The following is a 23,319-nucleotide window of genomic DNA, read 5'->3' as shown; positions in this document are numbered from 1 at the left end:
GAAAACATGATGCAAAATGGATGTATCATTAGCCAAGTTAGTATCAGAGGCAGCGGTTGCCGTTAGGTGTGATGTACGTATCCTCACAACATGGATTCAGTACAGGAATGACAAAGATGAAACCCAGTTCAACACCTTCCTCGACCATTTATCTGTAAGTATGGTTACGTATGGAAACTAGTAATATCGTCTTGCTCTGTCCCATACTTTCTAGGTTGCTGATAATGAGACTTCCATAATTTTCAACAGATGAGGTTCAAGTTGGATAGCCAAGATGATGCAACCAGACAAGCTTGCACCCATGTTTTCAAGTCTACTCTGCGATAGTATCGGTATAACTTGAGAAAACTCACTTTGAAGGCAAGGCTAATAGTGAACTTGCCCAAACATCTCCAGTGGAAAATATACCGGATGAAGATTGGAGATGCCTCGTTAAACACTGGTCTGATCCAAAGTATCAGGTATATATATATATAGGGTCGCGCTATTTGTCACCCTGGGTGAGGAATAGTTATTCTTCACCCCCTCTCTAATTTGACATCAACACAGCCGGTCTATTCTGATAATATTATCAGAATAACTATTCTGATAACACTTCCGCACCGCATGCTCAACGCGAGGGCACTGCACTTTCTTTAGCTACAGCACTGCATTACAGAGACTAGTGAACTTCGTGTCGTAAAAAACCGTATGCAGTGTTTTTTCGATACTGTTTTTGCTCTAGTTTTTTAACCGTTTATCGGAACGAGGCGTATGATATACCGTTGGAAAGCTATGAATTAGGCACAACTTCGCCATGTTGAACACTTTTCGAGATTCCTCACGGTTTAAGAGCAGTTTTGAAAATGGTGCAGTCCATGACGAGTGGCAGCGAGCGTTTTTCGCGTTTTTTCTAAACCGCTCGTCCGAATGAAGCAAACGATACACTGTTGGATAGATATCATCGAGGCGCATCTTTTTCATAACTATTATTTTCTCTAATTCCTTACGGTTTAAGAGCAGTTTCAAATTTACTAAATCGCGGAATTCTGTTTTTCAAAAAAATTCAAATTTTCGGTACTGTTTTCGCTCCAGTTATTTAACCGTTTGTCAAAATAAGGCATGTAATATACCGTTGAAAAGTTTTCGCTCCAAATTTTAAGTTAGTTTTTGAGATTCCTTATGATTTTAAGTTAATTTTGAAAATCGTGCGGCGAACGACGAGTGGCAGCAGCCGTTTTTTGCGAAATTTTCACAAATCGCTGGTCGAAATGATTCAAATTATACGCCGTTGGAAAGATATCGACGAGGCGCAACTTTTTCATGTAGAACACTCTCTCTAATTCCTTACGGTTTAAGAGCAGTTTTAAATTTACCAAAATGCGGACACTCTGTTTTTCGCGACACCCAAATCGACGTGGGTACTTCATCCGACTGAAAACCGCACTGCATCGGACGAAAAACCGCACTGCATCAGACGTGTTAGAGATCTTCATGGTTTATTTTATTCAAATGTAATTTTTTCAAGGATGAGATAGTAGAGTGCACTTCACATCGGGTGTAAATGAACCACAACACTATCAAGAAGTGAACCGCATTACTTTTTTGTGGTACGTAAATTTTCCTAAACGAGGTGGAGTGCACTTCATGTCGAGTGTTGGTGAACCGCAAGACTATGAAAAGTGAACCTCGAGACTACCGTAAACGGGTCTTACTGCATCAGACAGAAAACCACACTTCTTTAGACTAAAACCCGCACTTCATCAGACCGACAAGTGCACTGCATGATTTATTTTTTGTGGGACGTAATTTTTCCCAAACGAGGTAGCAAACCGCACTTCTCTAGACAAAAACACACACTTCATTAGACGGACAAGTGCACTGGATGATTTCTTTTTTGTGGAACATAAAATTTTCCAAACAAGGTAGCAAACCGCACTTCTTTAGACTAAAACCCGCACTTCATTAGAAGGACAAGTGCACTGCATGATTTTTTTGTGGGACGAAATTTTTCCCAAACGAGGTGGAGTGCACTTCATGTCGAGCGTTGGTGACCTGCAATACTATGAAAAGTGAACCACATTAATTTTCTTTTATCGTCTCCACAACTTTTTTATGAGCATGCACTGCAAGGACGAGGTGAGTGTACTGCATTAATTTTTTCCTTTTCCAATTTTGTTTCTACTCCACACAACAACAAAGTGAGCTGCATAAAAAAACAATCTTTTCTAATTTACTTTCTCTCAATTTGTTTTTGCACTTGGCAACATAGTGAACCACTGGTAGAGAGAAGATCACTGCGGCAATGAAACAAGTGAGCTGCACTTAAAAAATGTGTTGTTGTCTTCAATGCACATTTTCAATAGAGTTGCAATCTATACTTCTCTGGACTACGAGACAGGGCGCACGAACTACAATGTTCCTCTTTTTAATCCACAATACAAACACACACAAATTACAGTGATGAGGGACTTAAAAAATAAATCCACATTTCTGTCTGTGAAATGTAAGCCGGTGCCAGCGCACTGCATGTCCAGTCCCCACAGCATTGCTCCTGTGGGCCCATGGGATGGCAGCCAAAATCTGAAAAGCGGAAAAAATGTCAACCGTGAGCAAAATACACACAAAAATCACCGTCTTCCTGCACCCCATCTTCAAAATACACACAAAAATGAAACAAATGGGCTGCATCACAAGACTACACTCTTTTGCTTTTTCCTTGTTGAATGCAGTGAACCACAAGACTCCATCAAGTGGGCTACATCAACCCATCTACCATGGCGAACTGCAAGCAGGAGCTACCACCTTTTCCTATTAAAAAAACTGCAAGGAGCTAGTGAACCTCATGCCGTCGCCAGCCGAACTATACACTGAAGAATTAACAAACTTGATTAGAAACTGAATTCACTCAAATCAACAGCAATAATCTGAAGAAAAAAATACACAAAAATTATTTTGCGAACTGCAAGCCCCTGTGTTGGAAATACCACGGTGGTGAGAGAGAGGCGCTCCCGGGCTCCTTCTGGTGAAACCGCGCGCTAGAGTTGGTGACTGTGCGCAGCCGTCCATGGAGAAGAGTGGGGGAGAAGTTGTCGACGGGAGACCAGATCGAAGGGGAGGTCGCCGGGTCTTGGTGGAAAGAGATCCAACAGGGGATCAGTGGCGGCCTCCACCCCCGAGCCCGACCACCGGATACCGTGTTGTGTCGTCGGCGCCCCAAAAATTTGAGGGGAGAGGAAGGGTGGCGCACCCTACTGTCGGTCATCGGCGTCGTTGCAGATCGAGGCGAGGGGACGGTCGACGACGCCGGGGGAAGGGAAAGGAGATGCGACGGTGCCCCTTGACCTCACCTGGATCCTCCCCGGGGATGGATTGAGGGCCACGGATCCGTGGCCTGCGAGAGGGTGGAGGGGGGGAGGACGTGCAGGCGGGAGCAGAAAGGTCGGATGCGTTGCGAGAAGAAAGGCCGGGGCACCGGCAACGCGCGTGGAGGATTGGCGGCTCGCTGACAAAGTGCGGGGAGGCAGAGCGGGAGGCGGTATGGCCGAAGGGGAAGAAGGAAGTGGTGGCACTGGAGGAGCCTAGCATGGCATGGAGCTCGTCGGCCCTCCCATCCAGCCACCACACGCGGGAGGTGGTGGGTCGCAGCCGGATCCGTCGGCTTGTGGCTGCACCGATGGCCATGGCGTCCGGATCCGGTGGTGGAGGCCTCGCAGGATTCGGTGGCGACCGGCTCCCACCATGGCGCCAGTGGTTGGAAGGGGTTGGAGCGCGGCGACCATGGGAGGTAGGTAGGTGCACGCCGGCTGTGAGAAGGGGTTAGGGGCCGGGGTTGGGGGCGCCGCTGCGGGGTGGGAGGTGGCCGGGGTTGGGGGCGCCACCGCGGGGTGGGAGGTGGCCAGGGTTTGGGGTGCCGCTATGGGGTGGGAGGTGGCCGGGGTTGGGGGCGCCACCGCGGGATGGGAGGTGGGGGCGCTGAACGCGGGGTAGGAGGTGGTTGGGGGCGGGCGGCACTGGTGGGCGGCGCTGGGGTTGGTGGAAGAAGGTGGAGGAAGATTTGTGGTCGTGCGGGAGGTGGGCGATGGCCGGTGCGGTACTTGTTTTTGGTCGGGGAAGAAGTGGGTGGGGGTGGGGGTGTTATCAGAACAAGGGATAGGTGTTATTAGAATAAGGTCTTAAGGGGTGTTATTAGAATAGACCCACCCTATATATGTGTGTGTGATCAGATCACATGTTGAAGTCCTATTTACTCATGTGCCTCACAAATCTATCTTCTTGTAGGTGAACTGTTCAAAGAACAAGGCCATCCGTATGAAAGTGAAATTCCAACAGATGACAGGATCTCGTTGCTATATTGCACACTACGAGGCTCTTCTAATTAGCTGTTGTTTCACTCTTTTCGCTGTACCATATTATCATATCTATATTAACTTGTTCCAAATGCAGAGGAAAGCCCGCAAGGACCAAAAAATACCTGAACCAAATGACGTGGAAATCTTCAAGGACTGTCACACCAACAAGACGAAGGGCATGACTACACCAGTCAAAGCCGCTATTGTAAGTCCTTAATCCTCATGCCTTTTAACTACTACTTACTCTGACTTGTGCATTGAACTGCATGGTTTGCATCCAATGTCTATTTCTCTTTTCAATTTTATACACAATTGTCTTAGCGTATCATTGCACCTTACAAGGTTTAAAATAGAGGAGTGATGTTCCTTTGATCTTGATCTATAGTCTAGTTCCTTGCTGGACTTGCCCACATAACGTTACAATTGCCTGTTTTGTTTGTTCTCAGTTGTTTTGTGATATGAATGATGTCATACTATGCTTACCATATTATAAACTTTGTCTCTTTATCCTTAGTTGTCAATACAATGTGAAGAAATAGACAATACATTAGCCATGGTACATGGTCATATGTTTGGAACCTGGTTTTATTATGTACTTTGGAGCAAAATACAACTAATATTTACATGGGTTCACCAGGATAAGTTGTGTATATAGACCAAAGCTATTTTGTTTGGTTTTGCTGCCTCCATAATATCTTTTGTTTTGGTACTACTAATGTAAAAACTCAACCTTTCAACAAGCTATGGAAAAAATGGTGGAACCGCCACCTTCTGAAGGTGACGAGGCAACTATAACCGCAATGTCACCTGTTGCTGCAGTGGGTCAGTACCTGTCCACTAACAGTGCCAAAAGCATGCTCCTGCGTAATACTGGGTTGGTTGTTAAGTCAATCTCGTCCAAACTGCCTCATGACCAAGATATGCAAGCTCAAAACAATGCTATATCTGCGCTCCAGACACAAGTCCATTCCCTAACAGAGACCCTTTATGAAACAAGGACAAACATTGCTCGATGTCATCAAGATATGCATGGTTTTGAAACCAGACTATCAGACATTTGTATGTTGTTCAGGAGCCTAGGAGAAATGAAGGCGAAGGTGCTCCATCGGACAATACAGCATGAAAACGTAATAGTCAGGTCAAATGAACTAAGCTTCTGAACTTCTGGTGGTGCATTTATCTGCTAGACTATTAACTTTTATGCCAACCTTCCTTTTGTTTTATGGTTGTAATTTGTTTTGTTGCGATACAAAATTTGTTTTTAACGTGCAGCCATCGGCTGAAGAAAATAGCAAGCCATTTTTGTATACTGTAGGGTGTTCCCTATATTTGCACTAGTGGCGATCTTTGATGCCCAGTGGATGTAATCTGTGCACTCGCCTTAATAGCCTAGCGTTAGTTTCTGGCTTATTTATTTCCTAGTCTTCTTTTTCCCTGGTTTGCTAGTGGCGGCAACAACCATGGGACATATACGGACCGTGTTAACCTTGACCCTGCTACAGGCTTTAGGATCCATGGGCCTCCTATGGGCCGTCGGATAAATGGGCCTCCAATGGGCCGTAGAATCGGTGGGCCTCGGGCCGTCGGATAAATGGGTCCACATGGGCCGCAAACGGGCGTAATTGGTATCGGCCTAGCACGGTAACAGGCCGTTAACAAGCCGGAGGACAACAAAGGCTTAATTCTGTGACAGGCATAATGGGTCGTTATTGGGCCAGAATATAGGGCGGGCTAGAAACGCTGCAATGGGTTAATAGGCCACAAACGGGCCGATTCTTGCCACGGGCCAAATTTGGCCCATTAGGGGAATAGGCCAGTAATGGGCCAGAAGTAATCGAGGGATGGAAAGGATCCCAAGAACGTATGGGCCATCAGTAGGCCAAAAGCTAATACGGGCTGGAAACGGCCCATGTGAATCATGGGCCGTTAATGGATACAAAGAAATTTACTGTTCATTATGGGCTACAGTCACCGTGGGGCAGTAAAGGGCCTAAAGTTATGAAGGCCTCATATGGGCTGAAAGACGTCGCGGGCCATATATGGGCCGAAAGTGAAACATGCTGGTGTTATATTCGATGCCCCACATGACGTTGTTGGGCCGATTTCCGTAAGGCCCTAACGGGCCGTGAGTTACCGGGCCGTAAAATGGGCTATTTGTGAATAGACTGTTAATAGGCTTTTCATGGGCCGCCCCACTAACTTTTGACCAAGTCAAACATGCCGGCCTTTGTCAGCTAAATGGGCTAGTGGTGGGCCATCGCACATGTCGGCATATCATAGGGGCCTATCTGACCCAATGACGAGTTGACACGTGTTTCCTCCGGCTAATGAGAATTTTACACGTGGAAAATCCCCATTGGTACGGGCTATTAACGGGTTATCAGATCCAAAACTAGACCCGATAGCTTAACGACGACCCGTTACGATGGATGCAACGTGTCGGTTACCCTTGACGAAAGCACTTCCATGATGCGTCATTTATCGTCATGGAAGTGAACACTTCCATGATGATAATATTGGTATTGTCATGGAACACTTCTACGACAGCACAGGTATGACTATCTTGATTCTGTCATAAAATCGTCATGGATGTACATACATGACAGAAAAGGTGACCTACTGTGACAAACACGTATCATCACGGAAGTGTATTTTTTTGTAGTGAGTTCTCTTGATTCCACTAATGATTCTCTTAGACAAGTTACACTTTAGCAAGAAAATAACTTATTGAAGGGAATTATAGAGAAAGGTGTTTACAAGAGCCTTGCCGGAAGCAAGCAATTTGAGGAAATTATACGCAAGGAAGGAAGGCACCGGAAGAATCAAGGTGTTGGTTTTGAACAAAACTTCAATGCCAATGGAGTTGAGTGGGAAGAAGATCAATACCCCAAGACGAAGTTTGTTCCTCAACAAGATAAGTATGATCCTACTTCCTTCAAAGGAACACAAGTTCAAGATGATCTTCCACCACAAGACCACAAGCAAAAAGGCAAGGACAAGCTTCAAGAGGAGATTGATGTATTTGAAGAAGCTCCCAAGGCCTTGGTCAAGTGGGTTCCCAAGACTACATCAAGTTCAACTTCATCAAGTATGACCACAACTCCAAGGATTCCCATCAAGTTGATGTAGATCCCAAAGAATAAGAACTAGAGAGTTCTTGAGGGTGACTCCACCAACATACTTCACTCATATCATTTTGGCAAGAACAAGTGCAAACAACTTCCACATCTTGCACTAGTTCAAGGAGTCACAAACCCTCTTGTTGGTAAGACAAGGGACAAGGTAACCTAATGCTTTCATGGACATCATTGTAGCGACCCGACCTCAGACGGTCAAGCCTCTGTGTATCTGTGCCATCCCTGGATCAGTATGCTGGCACACACAGTACATCAATGTATATATCAAAGTGCAATCACATGTAAACATAATGTAAAAATGATATATACCTCGACAGTAACAACGGAAACAAACAAACGGGTGTGGAGTCCCATCAACGCCATAGGCAGGTTGAGTGTAGACTGTAACCCTATGACGTAACTCTTACTCATTGGAGAAAAATCCAGCAACATGATACGTTGCAGCCGTGTAGGTCAGTACATTGAATGTACTGGCAAGATCACAATAAGAGATAGCAGATTGATAAAACTATTCTATATGCAATATGGCTTTGTGGCTCTGGGTCTGAGTTTTGTTTGCGTAAAAGCTAGTTTTATTTTCCCTACATCAAAAGAAATAACTGGAGTCTGTACTATGGAGTTTCTATCATGACATGGTTCCGCCAACCGATGTCTCATCACCCAAATCATCATAAGTTGCTCAGAATTAAATTTTCAGTCCTGTGTTGAGAGTTCCGAGATAGATCCAAGTCCAATCCTTCCAAAGCCTGGGTGAAGTATTCCGGGCATGAAGTATTCTTCCATCTCTTTGAGCCTGGGTGAAGCTTTCCGCAAGATGTCATGGCGCTTCTCCATGCATACCGGCCATCCACTGGTTTCTCCAGGGTGCCCCTCAATCGTCCTTCACCCAGTAGTGTGTATAGAATTCTTGTCTCGAGCCTCGAAATCTTGAGGAGTCCTGAAGGTGCAGTCCGTGCCATCATGAAGTTGTCGCCATTGACGTAGAGTGCTCCTTCTTCACACCCCTCTCATGCACTCATACCAAACCCCATCTACTATAGCGTAGCATTAAAACTATATAACGTCCCGGTCTTGATAACGGGGAGATGGGTTCCGACCTCATGCATTCTACTCAACTACAAGAAATCAATATCACTACTGGAGGGATTATTGAAAGGGTGCTAGTACATGCAAATAAAACATAGGTATGAAAAACATGGTCAAAGTGAACTTGCCTGGTAAGTTGATGAAGAATAATAACACTCTCAGAAACTTGATAAGACTATACGCAACTCTCCGATGAAATCTATAATAATAAACATGTCATTCACATAAGCAATCATTCTACCACTCAAAATAACAATCAAAACAACAAGGAAACTCAATAATAAAACTCAAACTAATTCCAAAGAACCCTCGAATAAAACTACAAAGAAAACTACTAGGGAAAGTCTAAGACTTTACTACAAACAACTAATATAGCTTTGCCCTAAGTAAAACTTAATATCAACTAAAACACTAAAGTAATTAACGGAAAGGAAATACAATGTTTATTAAAATAACAGAAGGTATTTTTCATAAAATTTTACTGGCAAAAAGAAGCACCTAAAAACTATTTTAAAACTCTAGTTATGATTAAAACAAAACAAAAAAAGAAATAATCATTATATTTTTCTGTAAATAAAAGTTCACCATCTATAACTACAGAAACTAATCAGAAATAAAATAAAACAAAGGCGGAAACAATATTTAAAGTAATAAAAACAACAGAAAACAACAACAAAATAAACTAAAACAGGCTTGTTTTCGTGATAACCTAATTTTAATAAAATCTATAAATGCCCAATTTAATCCTACTGCTAGGCAAGGTCAAAACAAAGCAGTAAAAAAAGAAACACTAAAAAAATTAATCCTAGCTCACTTTATAGAAGAAATAATAATCTTACTAAAACTTAAATACCACAACTTTTAGAACTACAAACATAGCCGAAATTATTTTATACAAAAACTAGAGGAAATTTTCGAACTAGAGCAAAAAGAATCAACTAAAAATATTAAATAACCTAAGAGATATAAAATTTTCAAGATTGGAACTTTTCTGTTTTTAAAACAGAAACGAATTAACAAAAAAACTAACGAGCGCTACTGGGCCTAGGAGGTGGGCGTTCTGTAACTATAATACACGGTCGCAACTAACAGAACACGAGTACGGCTATTAAAAAAACTGAACCAGTAAACCGTCTAGATCTAAACTAGGAGTTAACCGAAAATAAAACCGGTCTATTGCAAATAACCTAACCTTTCGCTAGGATCTAATCCGAGGCGTTGGATATCGATCTAACGGATGAAGGGGAGGTGGCTTACAGCGACCGAGACGATGTACAGAGGCGATGGAGCGGTGGTCGGCGTCGAACGGGCAGTGATTCCGGTGGTCGCGGGCGTTAGTGGAGTGGCTGAACGGATGCGGTAAAGCGAGGGCGTCGCGGTGGTGGTGGAGTTCGCGCTTGGAGATGACGGAAACGAGCAGGGCGATGGTGACAACGGTTGGGGCTCTGCAGCTCCGGTGGTCGGCGTACGAGCTCGGTTTGCCCCTGTAGTTGACAAGAGAGGGCAAAAACATGTCAAGGGAGTGCGCCTGGGCGACGGCAGTGCGTGGATGGAAGGAGGGGTCGAAGGGGTGCTCACCGGCATTGGGTGCGGCGATGAACGGCGGCAAGCAGAACGAGATCGGGATGGAGATGGCGGCGGCTGTGGAGGGTTTTAGAGAGGGTTTTTGAAGGGGATCGCGAGAGGACGGGTAGGGGTACTTATAGGACGTGTTACTTGGGCGAGGGGAAGAATTTAGCTAGGGTTTTGTGAGGGCGCGGACGCAGTCGTGCGCGAGGCGGCGAAGCGAGATACGCGGCGCAGGTTGTTTGGGAGGAAGGAGATAACGCGGTGGGGTCCAACGGTCAGAGGAAAAAAAGAAAAAGAAGAAAGAAAAAAAAGGAGAGAGAGAGAGAGTTACGTGAGGGAGATCGAACAAGCGTGGGGAGCGGCGCTGGTGGCGTCCTGCGCGGGCGGCTAGGCTGGTGCCTGGTTAGTAGGCCGCGGCCCGGGTGGCTGGGCTTGCTGGCCTCGCGCCCGGCTAAGGCAGTTTTTTTAAAATAAAGTCAGAAAGAATATATATATATATAGGGAGAAGATAAAAATACTTTTGTATAGGACATATATATATCAAAATTCCCAGAAAAATAAAATCTAAAAGATGAACTATTTTTCAGAGGTGGAACAAAAAACTTTATAAAAACATTTTTTAGAAAATTTCCAAATAAAACCAAATTTGAATTCAAACTTTTGGCATTATTTTCTTCTGACATTTTTGGAGTGTAATTTTAACTCCTCTCATACTTTTGAACAAGTATTGGTCAGGGATTTTTGAACTGAAATTCAAATGCCAATTTGAATCCAAATTCAAGCAAAACTCAAATGCCTCTGAAATTTCCAAATGCCACTCAATATCACACAATCAGTCACACAAACAATCATCAAATATTTATTTAATATAACATTCCAAAATTTAGAATTTGGGGATGTTACAATCATCTTGTGTGTACTTCACTCTATGTCTATGGATATCCTTGTTTGTTCCGTGTGGGACTAACCCATGTAGGTATTGAAAGTGCAACTCACTCCAATGGATTGCTCCAAATGATCTACATCAACATTGAGCATCCACATCTTCAACATCTACATGAAGTTATCATGGACAAAACCCAAGGTTAGTTCATCCCTCTTAGGGGGGATATCACATCTAGGGGGAGCTTTACTCTAAGAATTGAGCTAAAGCAACTCTAATGGTGTGAACACAACAATGCTTTATGTAAAAGTCGTAACCCCACTTGCACTTAAACGATGAGTATGACCTACGATCAAATGTTCTCATTTGACTCCTCAGTCAATATACTCATATATAGATGACCTAGTCATCGCCAATTGCTTGATAGATGCTAGAGTGTTTATGCATGCTTTGCCACATATTTCATTTGCCATTTATTGTGTGAGCATGTTGATTGCATATTTTTCCCACTCAAGGACATCCATTTGTTGTGTTGATTGTTTGGTATTTTCTTTTGCCAAATGGATGGACAAGAATGGCTAAGAACTTCCTCTAGCTAACTATGATTTTCTCGTCTCAAACTCTATTCATGCTACATCACAAAGTTTGATCAAGTCAGTTTCGAACTCTCTGGGTGAGGAGCACTCGAAGTCACCGATTCGTCATAGACTAAAACTTCCAAAACCTCTCTGTGTATTTCGGTCTGACCGATTCATCCCTTTCGGCCAAACCGAGTTCATTGAGTTGATCTAGGTTTTCAATCTCGGTGCAACCGATTAGAACTAATCGGTCACACCGAGTTGTAGTAGCTGCTTGCGATTCTGCATCTCGGTGCCACCGAGTTGTTCCACTCGGTCACACCGACAGGGTCAGGATATAAATGCCCACGGGCCAAATTTTGGTAATTCCCTCGAAACCTTTTCGCCCGCGCGTGTCTTGCTCTGCCAACTCGGGTCTCCGGATCATCTCCTCATCGCCAGCAACCTCCCGTCGCTGGTCTCCGCCGGCGTCAATGGTAATCTTCACCACCGTTGCCGCCGTAGCGAGCTCATCGCCAAGTTAGGGTATGAGTTCAATCCTTTGTGCAGTCTTTACATCCGATTCTTAGCACAAAGTCAATGCCATGATTCTTACCACGTATGAGATTATCCTATCCAGCAAAAACTCCTTTTATATTAGTTTTGATTCGAAAATTTAGGGTTAGGTTTCCACCGAACTCATCTCAGACCGACCGAGTTGTAGAAATCGGTCTCACCGATTTGGCTTAGGCCATTGCACTTGTAACTTTCGGTCTGAACGAAACTTGCAAATTGGTGTGACCGAGTTCAACTCTCAGTGAAACCCTAGCAATCTCGGACTCACCAAACTGCGTCTCGGTCTAACCAATCTCACTAGTTCAGACTCCAATATTGCTTCGGTGGCACCGAGTTTAACAAATCGGTAGCTCCAAAATGCTTTATGTAGAAAACTAAAACTATGTTTTTGACTCGTCTGTTTTGCAAAATCTCTGCACTTTGTGATGCTCATCCATCTATCTCATCTATATCTATTCATAGGGTCAGCTCTCAGTTTGTAGTGTCAGAAATGTCTGATCAGAGTGATAGCCAGAACAAGTCTGAGGAGCAAGTTAACCTAAGTGAGGGCACTAGTCCCTCTGGCAGTTATGATGAGGGTAGTAGAAGCACCCCAAGCAACTTGCCCAAGGCAGCAACAAGGCAGAGGAAGAAGAGAAACTCAGACTCTGAGGATGAAGACTATGTTGTTGAGGAAGAAGTCAGCTCAAAGAAGAAGGTTGTCAAGAAGGAATTTGGCACAGCTGCTTCTACAAGGCCTGGTCTGAACAAGAAGGCTCCTGCCAAGAGAGTGCCGACTTCAAAAGCCAGAGCCTCAACTCTTCGAACCTCCAAATCAACTATTGGAGAGGCTGCTGGTGAAGGCAAGAAGAGGAAGGAAAGGGCCAAGAAAACTATGGCAAGAGTTATTGGAAAGATCTCAATGATCATTCAATCTGATGAGGAAGAAGAGGAAGAAGAGGATGCTGCTCCAGCATCAAAGACTCAAAAGCTGATGGGGGATGCCATCAAGTCTCGGGCTGCTCCACCAAAGCCCAAGACTGCCCCAAAGCTACTGCTCAAGCCACCAAGTCTACCCCCAAGAGAAGCACAAGAAATATTCCTGTTGCTGAGAAGAATAAGGCCCCAGTGCTTGAAATTGAAGAAGAAGAGGAAGATGGAGCCCAAATGCTCAGAAAATTAAAGCCCAAGATCCTTGATCGCGATGATACACAACAAGTGGCTCAAAGCATGAAGATAAGGAAGGATGCATGTCTCAGACTATGGAGACAGTCAGATCCATATGCCTCAAGAAGGAGAACTGTTGTAGATTATAGGTTCCACACGTAGGAACAACATGACTTCTATGAGACTGTGCTCCTGGACAAGAAGCCCATTGTATGTGACATGAAGTGGGTTGACTGGAAGTACATCGACAGCAATGAAGACCACTTCCCTGGAGTTCATGAGAGCTTCATGATGAATTGAGTTGATGCCTTTGTGGGTCAGAAATTAACCAAGTGGAATGATGAGCTTATCATGCAATTCTATTCAACAACTCACTTCTACCCAGATGGTAGAACTGTTTGGATGTCTGAGGGTACAAGGTACCAGTCCACAGTTGTTGAGTGGGCCAAGCTGATCAATGCCCCTGTAGAGCATGAGGATGACACTAATGTGTATGCCAAGCCAAGGAAGGGACACAACTCCATGGCACATATGTACAAGGAGATTCCAGATGCAGCTTTGGAACATCACAAGTTTCGCTCTGTCTATTTTCTCCTGTCAGGTCTGCCTACTATCAATACTATGCTGAGGCACACTCTGTTGCCCAAGTCTGGTGATCACAGGATGATAAGAGGACACTCAATCAATTTGCTGCATATGTTTGATGTGCCAGAGAAGTTCAAAGTGATGACACTAATTTTCAAGACAATCAAGAGGACAACTGCTGATCAGAAAAGATCATGTGGGTATGCTCCACACATCCAGATGCTCATCAACTCCAAGATGGGCATAGGCACATACTTTTTGGACAAAGAACACCTTCCACCGAGGTCTGACTTTGAGGACAACACAGTTGTCATGGATGCTACAGAACCTACTTCAATAAAGGCTCAAGAGAAGAGAGCAAAAGCAAAAGAAGAGAAGGCAGCCAAGATGCCAAGTGCTGAAGAGGCTTCTCAAGTTTTTCTCAAGTCAAAACAAGATCAACTTGGATATCTTATTCAAGCTACTTTGAGGATTGAGAAAGGATTGGCCACCCTAACCCAGAATCAAGAGAGTATTGAAAGGAACATTGAAACAAAGTTTTGTGATCTAGACTTGAAGGCCACAGAGATGCAAACAACTGTTGAGCAGCTCCAGGAAGAAGCTTAAGAGAGGAAAGGGAAAGCTACCACTGAAGCGTTTCAGAGAGTGCCTAGGGCACAGAGATCTGCAGCAGTGCCGGTGAAAGACGCTAGAGCTACCACTTCAGCACCTGCAGCCACAACTTCAGTTGCCCCTCCAGTTGCAACTCCTCCAGCTCCAATGACCTCACCAGATGCATTTCTCCTAGGAGTCCTCTCCACGCCACCTCCCGAAGATCAAGCTTCGAGAGCCGCATGGCACTATGCATTTTCGAGCTTTTTGGTAACTTGTTGCCAAAGGGGGAGAAAGTGGATAGATCATAGGCTTCGAGAGAGAGAGAGAGATAGAGAGCTTTGCTTCTTTTTTCTATCTCTTTTCCTACTTGTGTGCTACTTATTTGTTTGCTTTCTTGTATGATACTTTATGTGTGTGTGAGATACTTGTATGGTCATGTGTTTGATCATATCATACTTTAATGCTTCTACTTGAATGATGCTAATATCTATCTCTCATGTATGATCATTCACTTTATCTTGGTGATGAGTGTATATTTCATATTCTATCATTTTGACCGCTCCACCAAGATGTATGTGACATGGAAGAGTAAATCATGATCCTAGTCGATTGTGCATTTGCATTCAAAAGCAAAATTTAAATAATGCACAAATTTAGGGGGAGCTCTTGCTTATCACATACTTCTCAAAGTGACGATGTATTTCATTCTTCTTACCATATGTCGAAGCTTTGATCTATATGTTGTCATCAATTACCAAAAAGAGGGAGATTAAAAGTGCAACTAATACCTGGGTGGTTTTGGTAATTATTAACAACATATAGCTCATTGAACTATAATATCTATTCAAGATAATCTTTTTTAGAGAGTTCAATGATTGGCATGGCATGGACTAGAGATGTGGACCCCTCAAAATGCTAAGGACACACATTGGCTCAAGCTCAAGACTCTACATTTTCATTTTAGTTATCCAAGATCACATTGAGTCCATAAGAAAAGCCAATACCATTAAAAGGTGATGAGGTGTTGCTTAATGGCTTGCTTGCTCAAAATGCTTAGTGATATGCTCCAAAAGCCCTCAACCACTTTCTCATATCCACATATGTCCCAAACCAAAAGTCAAACTCGGCCCCACCGATTTGATCTATCCGGCGTCACCGGGTTCATTTGGCATAGCCATAGCCAGAAACCCTAATCAGTTCGGTCTCACCGATAGGGATCTCGGTCTCACTGAGATGGGATTGCAAACTCTCTGTTTCCCTTGTAACGTTTCGGTCTAACCGATATGAGCAATCGGTCCCACCGAGTTCGCAATGCAAACTCTCTGTTTCCTTTTCGTAACGTTTCGGTCTCACCGAAACGAGCGATCGGTCCCACCAAGTTTGCCCGACCAACTCTCTGTTTGCCTATTACAGAAATCGGTCTCACCAAGTTCATGTGATCGGTCTCACTGAGATTACGTTATGCCCTAACCCTAATGAAATCGGTCCCACTGAGTTGACATGTCGGTCCCACCGAAAAGCCTAATGTTCACATTTTGAACTAAATCGGTCTGACTGAGTTTCAGTATTCGGTCCCACCAAGTTTGGTAAATTGTGTGTAATGGTTAGATTTTGTGTGGATGCTATATATACCCCTCCACCCATCCTCCATTCGAGGAGAGAGCCATCAGAACGTGCCTACACTTCCAGCATTCATTTTCTGAGAGAGAACCACCTATTGATGTGTTGAGACCAAGATATTCCAATCCAACCACAAGAATCCTGATCTCTAGCCTTCCCCAAGTTGATTTACACTCAAATCATCTTTCCACAATATCCAAATCTATGAGAGAGAGTTGAGTGTTGGGGAGACTATCATTTGAAGCACAATAGCAAGGAGTTCATCATCAACACACCATCTATTACCTTTTGGAGAGTGGTGTCTCCTAGATTGGTTAGGTGTCACTTGGGAGCCTCCGTCAAGATTGTGGAGTTAAACCAAGGAGTTTGCAAGGGCAAGAGGATTGCCTAGTTCGTGAAGATCTACCCAAGTGAGGCAAGTCCTTCGTGGGTGATAGTCTTATCAGTGGCAGATAGGACTTGAGAGAATATTGATCTTACCTTTAGCTCCTTGTGGGTTCGACACTCCATACTTATCACTTCCACCTTTGGAAATTTCTACGATGATTCCTTGCACGTGGGGATTATCAAGCTCTTTTCTGGCGCCGTTGGTAGGGAGCAATAGCATGGGGTTGATATTCGTGTATGCTTGTTTGCTTTCTTCACTAAGTATATTTTGTTTTCCCTTTTGTTTTTGATTAGTTGTGGTTTAAACAAACAAAAGAATTAAAATACAAAAAACTTACTTGCCTCTAATGCGTAAAAACTTTTCACAAAGAAAAGTGATTGGAAGGTTATGCATTGGAGAAGTGAGGGTCGACCTTGAACACTTGTGTTCATGCTCATGGAAACAATGTAGAATTTTTCATGGAAGTTTCTCCAAAATAAGTTTCCCCTTATATATATTCATTGTATTATAAAAATAATGTTCCAAGTTTTGGTTTTAGAATGTTTAAATTCCTTGTTTGGTGTGTGTGGTGCAAAAACATAAACTTTTGCTATAGTAATTGAATTTAAATTTTTTTACTGGAGCGCGATAGAATCTTGAAATTTTTACATAATACTTCTATGCAAAAAAATAGATTTCCTAATTTTCTAGAATTTTTGAAGTTATAGAAGTATATGAAAGTTCCAGATTGCTACAAACTATCCTGTTTTTGACAGATTCTGTTTTCTATGTGTTGTTCGCTTATTTTGATGAATCTATGGGTTGTATCGGGGGGTATGAACCATGGTGAAGTTGGAATAAAGTAGATACAATGCTAATATGATATTGGAATGAGTTTACAACAGTACCTAAAGGTAGTGATTTGCTTTATTATACTAACGGATCCCATGAGGGTTTTGTCAAGTTTTGTGTGGATGAAGTGTTCGAAGATCGAGGAGTTGTCGATGTAAGAAGAATAAGGAGAGAAAGAGTTCAAGATTGGGGATGTCCAAGGCACCCCAAGTAAAATTTTCAAGGATACTCAAGCATCTAAGCTTGGGGATCCCCCGGTTGGCATTCCATATTTCTTCTTCAACAACTATCGGTATACCTCTATTTTTGTTTTGTTCACATGATATGCGTCTTTTGTGTTTCTTTTCTTCTCCTTCATGCTCCATGCTAGTTTGAGATAGCCCTTCATTGATTTTTAGAATGCTCTTTGTGCTTCACTTAAATATTTTGAGTATGGCTTTATAGAATGCTTCGTTTGCTTCACTTATATATTTTGAGCTTGGATATTGGTAAATCTATATTATTTGTAGAATGCTCTATGAAATTCGCTTATATCTTTTAGAGTATGAATAAAATTATCATCAGAATTGGGCTTGGAAGAGTATTGTCGGTGTCAAAACCGGCGGATCTCGGGTAGGGGGTCCCGAACTGTGCGTCTAGGGCGGATGGTAACAGGAGGCAGGGGACATGATGTTTTACCCAGGTTCGGGCCCTCTTGATGGAGGTAAAACCCTACGTCCTGCTTGATTATTCTTGATAATATGAGTAGTACAAGAGTTGATCTACCACAAGATCGGAGAGGCTAAACCCTAGAAGCTAGCCTATGGTATGATTGTATGTTGTCCTACGGACTAAAACCCTCTGGTTTATATAGACACCGGAGGGGGCTAGGGTTACACAAGGTCGGTTACAAAGGAGGAGATATACATATCCGTATTACCTAGCTTGCTTTCCACGAGAAGTAGAGTCCCATCCGGACACGGGACGAAGTCTTCAATCTTGTGTCTTCATAGTCCAACAGTCCGGCCAAAGGATATAGTCCGGCTGTTCGGAGACCCCCTAATCCAGGACTCCCTCAGTAGCCCCTGAACCAGGCTTCAATGACGATGAGTCCGGCGCGCAGTGTTGTCTTCGGCATTGCAAGGCGGGTTCCTCCTCCGAATACACCACAAAAGAGTTTGAATACAAGGATAATGTCTGACCCTGCAAAATAAGTTCCACATACCACCGTAGAGAGAATAATATTTCCAAAAATCTAATCTGCTGACACATTTTGGCAGCATGACATCACCCCATGGCCCGGTAATTATTCGAACCGTTTTTCTTTAACCAGCCCCGCACATAACGCGAGGCGGTTTCTTGACACGTCTTGTCAAAGCAGAGATCGTGTTCCCCTTATTACGGGATTCTCATCAATACGGACATGGGTAACCCAATCTGCGCCATCAATTACGGCGCTTGGGGGATAAGCGAGTTTTACCAGGCTAGTGGGGGCGCATTGTTTAGTCCGCCCTTATAAAGGGATAAGATCTCACCTGTTTTCTTCCCACGCCTTCTTCCTCCTTGCTCATCCATTCTCGTGCACTCGAGCTCCAACGCCCAAGTCCACATCCTTCTCCTCAACTCCAAACATGTCTGGAGCGGGAGGCAAGTGGATGGCCTCCTCCGTCACGGAGGGACACATCAAAAAGCTACGTGGAGCCGGATACTTAGCCGCGGATATCGCGCACCGGCTGCCAGCCGCGGGGCAGGTCAACCCTACCCCAGAACCTCACGAGAGGGTGGTCTTCCTCCCCCACTTCGTCCGCGGACTAGGGTTTCCCCTCCATCCATTTGTCCGTGGCCTCATGTTCTATTATGGGCTGGACTTTCATGATCTGGCCCTGAACTTCATCCTCAACATCTCGGCGTTCATCGTTGTGTGCGAGGCCTTCCTCCGCATCCGGCCCCACTTCGGCCTGTGGTTGAAGACCTTCAATATCAAGCCGAATGTGGTGGGCGGCCAACAAGCGGAATGCGGCGGAGCCATGGTGGGCAAGATGCCCAATGTCATATGGCTCGAGGGCTCCTTCATGGAGACCATAAAGGGGTGGCGATCGGGGTGGTTCTACATCACCGAGCCACGCGACACCAACTGGGTAGCGGCCCCCGAGTTTCGATCTGGAATCCCCACGCGGCTCACTTCCTGGAAGGAGAAGGGCCTGTCCTGGGGTTCATCGGTGGAGCTGGACGGACTCCAGAAGTGTATCCAGAACATGACAAGCAAGAAACTTAAGCTTGTCAACATAGTCCAGGTCATGCTCTTCCGTCGGATCCTCCCATGTCAACAACGGGACTTCAACTTATGAGAGTTCGACCCGGCCCAGCACCAGACTCTCAGCGAGCTCTTCGACACGATGCATAAAGACGTCTAGAGGGTGCTGTTCAAGGGCGCCGAGGTCCCTCCTTCTCTTACCGAGGACCGCGGGCTAAGCGCGAAGCGCCATGCGAATCCAGTAAGTTCTGTACATCTGGCAGGGTATGTATTTCCCATAGATTAACCATGTGCGGGGTCTGAGCTCCCATGCCTTTGACAGGACTGGGTGAAGACATCGGAGCAAATCAACTGTCCGGCCCCTCTTCCCGAAGACCCTGCGGACGCTCTCCTGATGGAGATGCAAACTCCGGCTCCTTATGAGGTGCCGGACAAGACCAAGAAGAAGGCCAAGGGAACCCGAAAGAGTTCTCGGCGCCAGGTGGTATCAGACTCATCGTCCGACAACACCGAGACACCCTCCTCCCGTGAAAACAAGGAGAAGGATGATGAAGATTCTCCCCCTCCAGCTGGGGGAGATAAGAAAAGGAAAGCTGCCCCAACCGGGGAGGCCGAACGGCCCAAGAAGGGAAGGACTCTCCTTCCGGACTGCTCCACCACCGCCGCCGACGGCGAAGACGAGTGGCTGCTCAAGGCCAAGCCCCTGGCAAAGTCGTAAGTATTCGGATACCAGAGTAACTCATAGTATACCTTTGTCGCACTGCTTCTCCTAACATCGAATATGATTATGCAGTCCGCCCCAAGCCCGTATCGATGTATCATCATTGGACGGTTCCTTGGACTCGTCGGACATGAATAGTGATACACTTCCAACCGCCTCCCCCTTTCCCTACGGACAATGCCGAGGTATTGTCTCAAGGGGCACCGAGCCAGGGGAGACGGTCCCGGAGGTGCCTCAAGGCGACCTCCCGGACTCCAGGAGCAAAGGGAGCAAGGATCACGGGGGCTCCAAGTTCGGCTCTCAGCCGAACACCGCGCAGGAACCTCCAGTGGTTCCGGACTCGAGCAGGCGGCCCTCTTCAAAGAGGGGCTAGCCGCCCGTGCCGGTGACCTCTGTCCATCCAGAGGCATCAGACAACCTACTGGGAGCGCTTCGCGGCGCTTCCATCGACGAAGAGCACCGCACTATTATGAGTGCGCTGATCAAGAAGGTTCAGTCCGCCAAGAGTGGACTGACTGAAGCCTGTGCCAGCCGCATAGAATATAGGAAAATATTACCGCATAGACAGTAGCCCCTGATGCACTGTTCGGTGTTCACAAAGAAAAGCCGAATAGAGGATCAAATAATATCCACAGGAGTCTAAAATAAGTATGTCTGTATGCGTATGCAGGCTTCGCTGCTGACCTCTGCCGCACTAACTGCGGAGGTCGCCGCACTGAAGTAGGACCTCGAGGGGTCCGAGAAAGAGCTCGGCCTTGCCAAGAGGCAACTCGAGGAGAACAAAGGTAAGTAATACCTTGTCTATATATAAAAGAAAATGTGGTTGCGAAATGACAGGATCATCATGAATGTGCTAGGGGCCACGACCGAAGTGGCGACCTTGAAGCAAGCGCTGCCCGAGGCCGAAAACAAAGCGGCCAAGGAGCGCACCGAGCGGGAAAGGCAAGAGGCAAGGGTGGGTGAGGTGCAGCAAGAGCTCCAGGCTCTCGTGAAGAAGCACGAGGCTTTGGAGCTTGACTTGAAGACACGAGAGTCCGAGCTTGCTGCGGCCCTCGAGAGCGCAAAGAATGCCAAGGCTGAAGCCCAAAAGGCCCTCCAGGAGATTGAGGCGGTGATGAAGATAGCGGCGGGTAAGGCATTCAATATGCAAAGCAAGCATGTGAAAGTAAATTACTTGTTACTTACCCGAGTCCGAAGCTCTCCAGGAGCATTCGCAGATTTGCCCCGCAGCGTGTCGGATGCCGCGAGATATTACCAGGCCGAGGAGGGAAGCTTGACGAAGAAGTTGTTCTGGTCTCAGTATACTAGGACCGAATACCCGATGCCCATGAGCGAGCAGGTGAAGCAACTGGTCGAGCTGCACAAGGCGGCCGAACAGAACATGAAGGGCTTTATAGTCCGGATGTGGCCTGGCGACTCCCTTCCCAACAGCTATTTCGGCCTGGTGAGGCGGCTTGTGGATGCCTGCCCACGGCTAGAAGTCATCAAGCGGTTCGTCTGTATCGAAGGTACCCACCGGGCTTTTGCTCGTGCAAAGGTGCACTGGGCCAAGATGGACGCTGAAAAGCTGGTGAAGGAGGGGCCGCCACAGGGCAAGGAGCATCGCCACCCTGAGATGTATTATGAGGGTGTCCTGGAGGGTGCCCGTCTTGTAGTGGACGAGTGTGCGAAAGATGTAATATTTGAATGAACTTGCTCGTGTGATCCTGTATTATGAAAACTTGTTCATATGCGCTGTGCAACGCTTGTTTGAATTTAAAATATTACCTTCTGTTCGGCTGTTTATCAAATCTGAGAGATGGCTAGTCGTCAGCTTCTGCCCCCATGCCACGAGTGCTGGGGTGTTCGGGATAAACCTAAGCACTCTTTTCCCCATTTTTGGGTCCTTCGAGGGAGGTGCTCAGCACAACGAACAAGGCAATCGGACTATAATGCTTTATCACTCTCACTTAGCCATAGAATTCTATAATTTTAAATTTTGGCGAAGCCCCTAGTATTCGGAAGGCCGAATTCGGGGCGCTATACACGCCTTTAAGCCGGACAAAGCCGACTCCTCGCTCTAAGCGGCATAAGTCTTTAGGGACTCGAAACCTCTCGAATAGCGTCCAGCTCTCGCCTTATCATGACAGTCAGTTTTAGCTTTCTCTACTGAGGTGCTTAGCCCAGCTGAACCAGGGCACAATCGCAGTAGTTCTCCCAGTGATACCTTAGCCGATATAACGGAACGTAAGGTACCAAAACATGGGAGCCGGGCAAACCCAACTATTGACCCAAGATATGATTCAGAGCTGATGCATATAATGCTATAAGTTCGGGGTGCCGCACTGTCGAAAGTGTTCGGACTTCTCACGCCGTATTATGGGGTATGCTTAAGCCCCTAGCGTACTGGCTGTACCAGAGTGTATGGGTGCTGGATGTCATGAATGAACATATATATATATAAGAAGAATAGAGAATGCGATAATAGTCTAGTGCTATGCATTGTTTATTCAAAAAGGTGCGTCAAAGCAGAATGATACAAGTAGTATGATAAGCATAAAGTAGGACTATTTGACATGTCCCCTCCAAGGGCAAGCTGAGGAATGGTATTTAAATCAAGTATTTCACTCATTATCGGAATCCACCTGGGAGTTCAGTGGTGCGACGTAGCTTTCTACCTCCTTGGTTGCTGCATCATGTGTCCGGCAATCATACTGCCAGACAGGGTTTCCAGAGATTGAAGTCCTAAAAGAGAGAAAAATAACAAAGCGGGAAGCCCCTAGTGCGGTTGAGCCGCGTCTTGGGGCGTGCCGTAGTCGTGCCCCCTCCCCACCTGTGCCCATGGTATTTTCAATGCGTAATTGTGTATGTGTGGCATGAATTTTGCCGTTTGGCTGGGGCTGGGGCAGGGGCCGCATTGCTATGCGAGCTCGGAACGTGCCAGGCGGTCTTGTTGCCGATTACTCCGGGCACGCTTAAAGGTGTCCAGGTCTTTAATCGCCGAACTGGTGGATTGCCTTAAGAGGCTGCTTTGCGCTTCTGCTACGAGGGCTGCAGTGTGCTCCTCCGTACGGAGAGAGCGC

The 23,319-nt window shown here is 45.5% G+C and overlaps 1 long non-coding RNA gene across 1 annotated transcript; it reads right to left on the bottom strand.

Annotated features, from left to right (window-relative positions):
- Positions 1 to 2,285: 2,285 nt before the first annotated feature.
- LOC125508438 (uncharacterized) lies at positions 2,286 to 4,139 on the bottom strand. Its single transcript, XR_007283469.2, has 2 exons — positions 2,967 to 4,139; positions 2,286 to 2,849 (listed from the first exon to the last, which is right to left on the bottom strand). It is a non-coding gene; the product is annotated as an uncharacterized LOC125508438 (long non-coding RNA).
- Positions 4,140 to 23,319: the final 19,180 nt, after the last annotated feature.

Source organism: Triticum urartu, chromosome 5A, assembly GCF_056163025.1.
Source record: "Triticum urartu cultivar PI428250 chromosome 5A, HENAU_Tu73, whole genome shotgun sequence".
Taxonomy (NCBI): Eukaryota; Viridiplantae; Streptophyta; class Magnoliopsida; order Poales; family Poaceae; genus Triticum; species Triticum urartu.
This window is presented reverse-complemented; position numbering and strand designations above follow the sequence as displayed.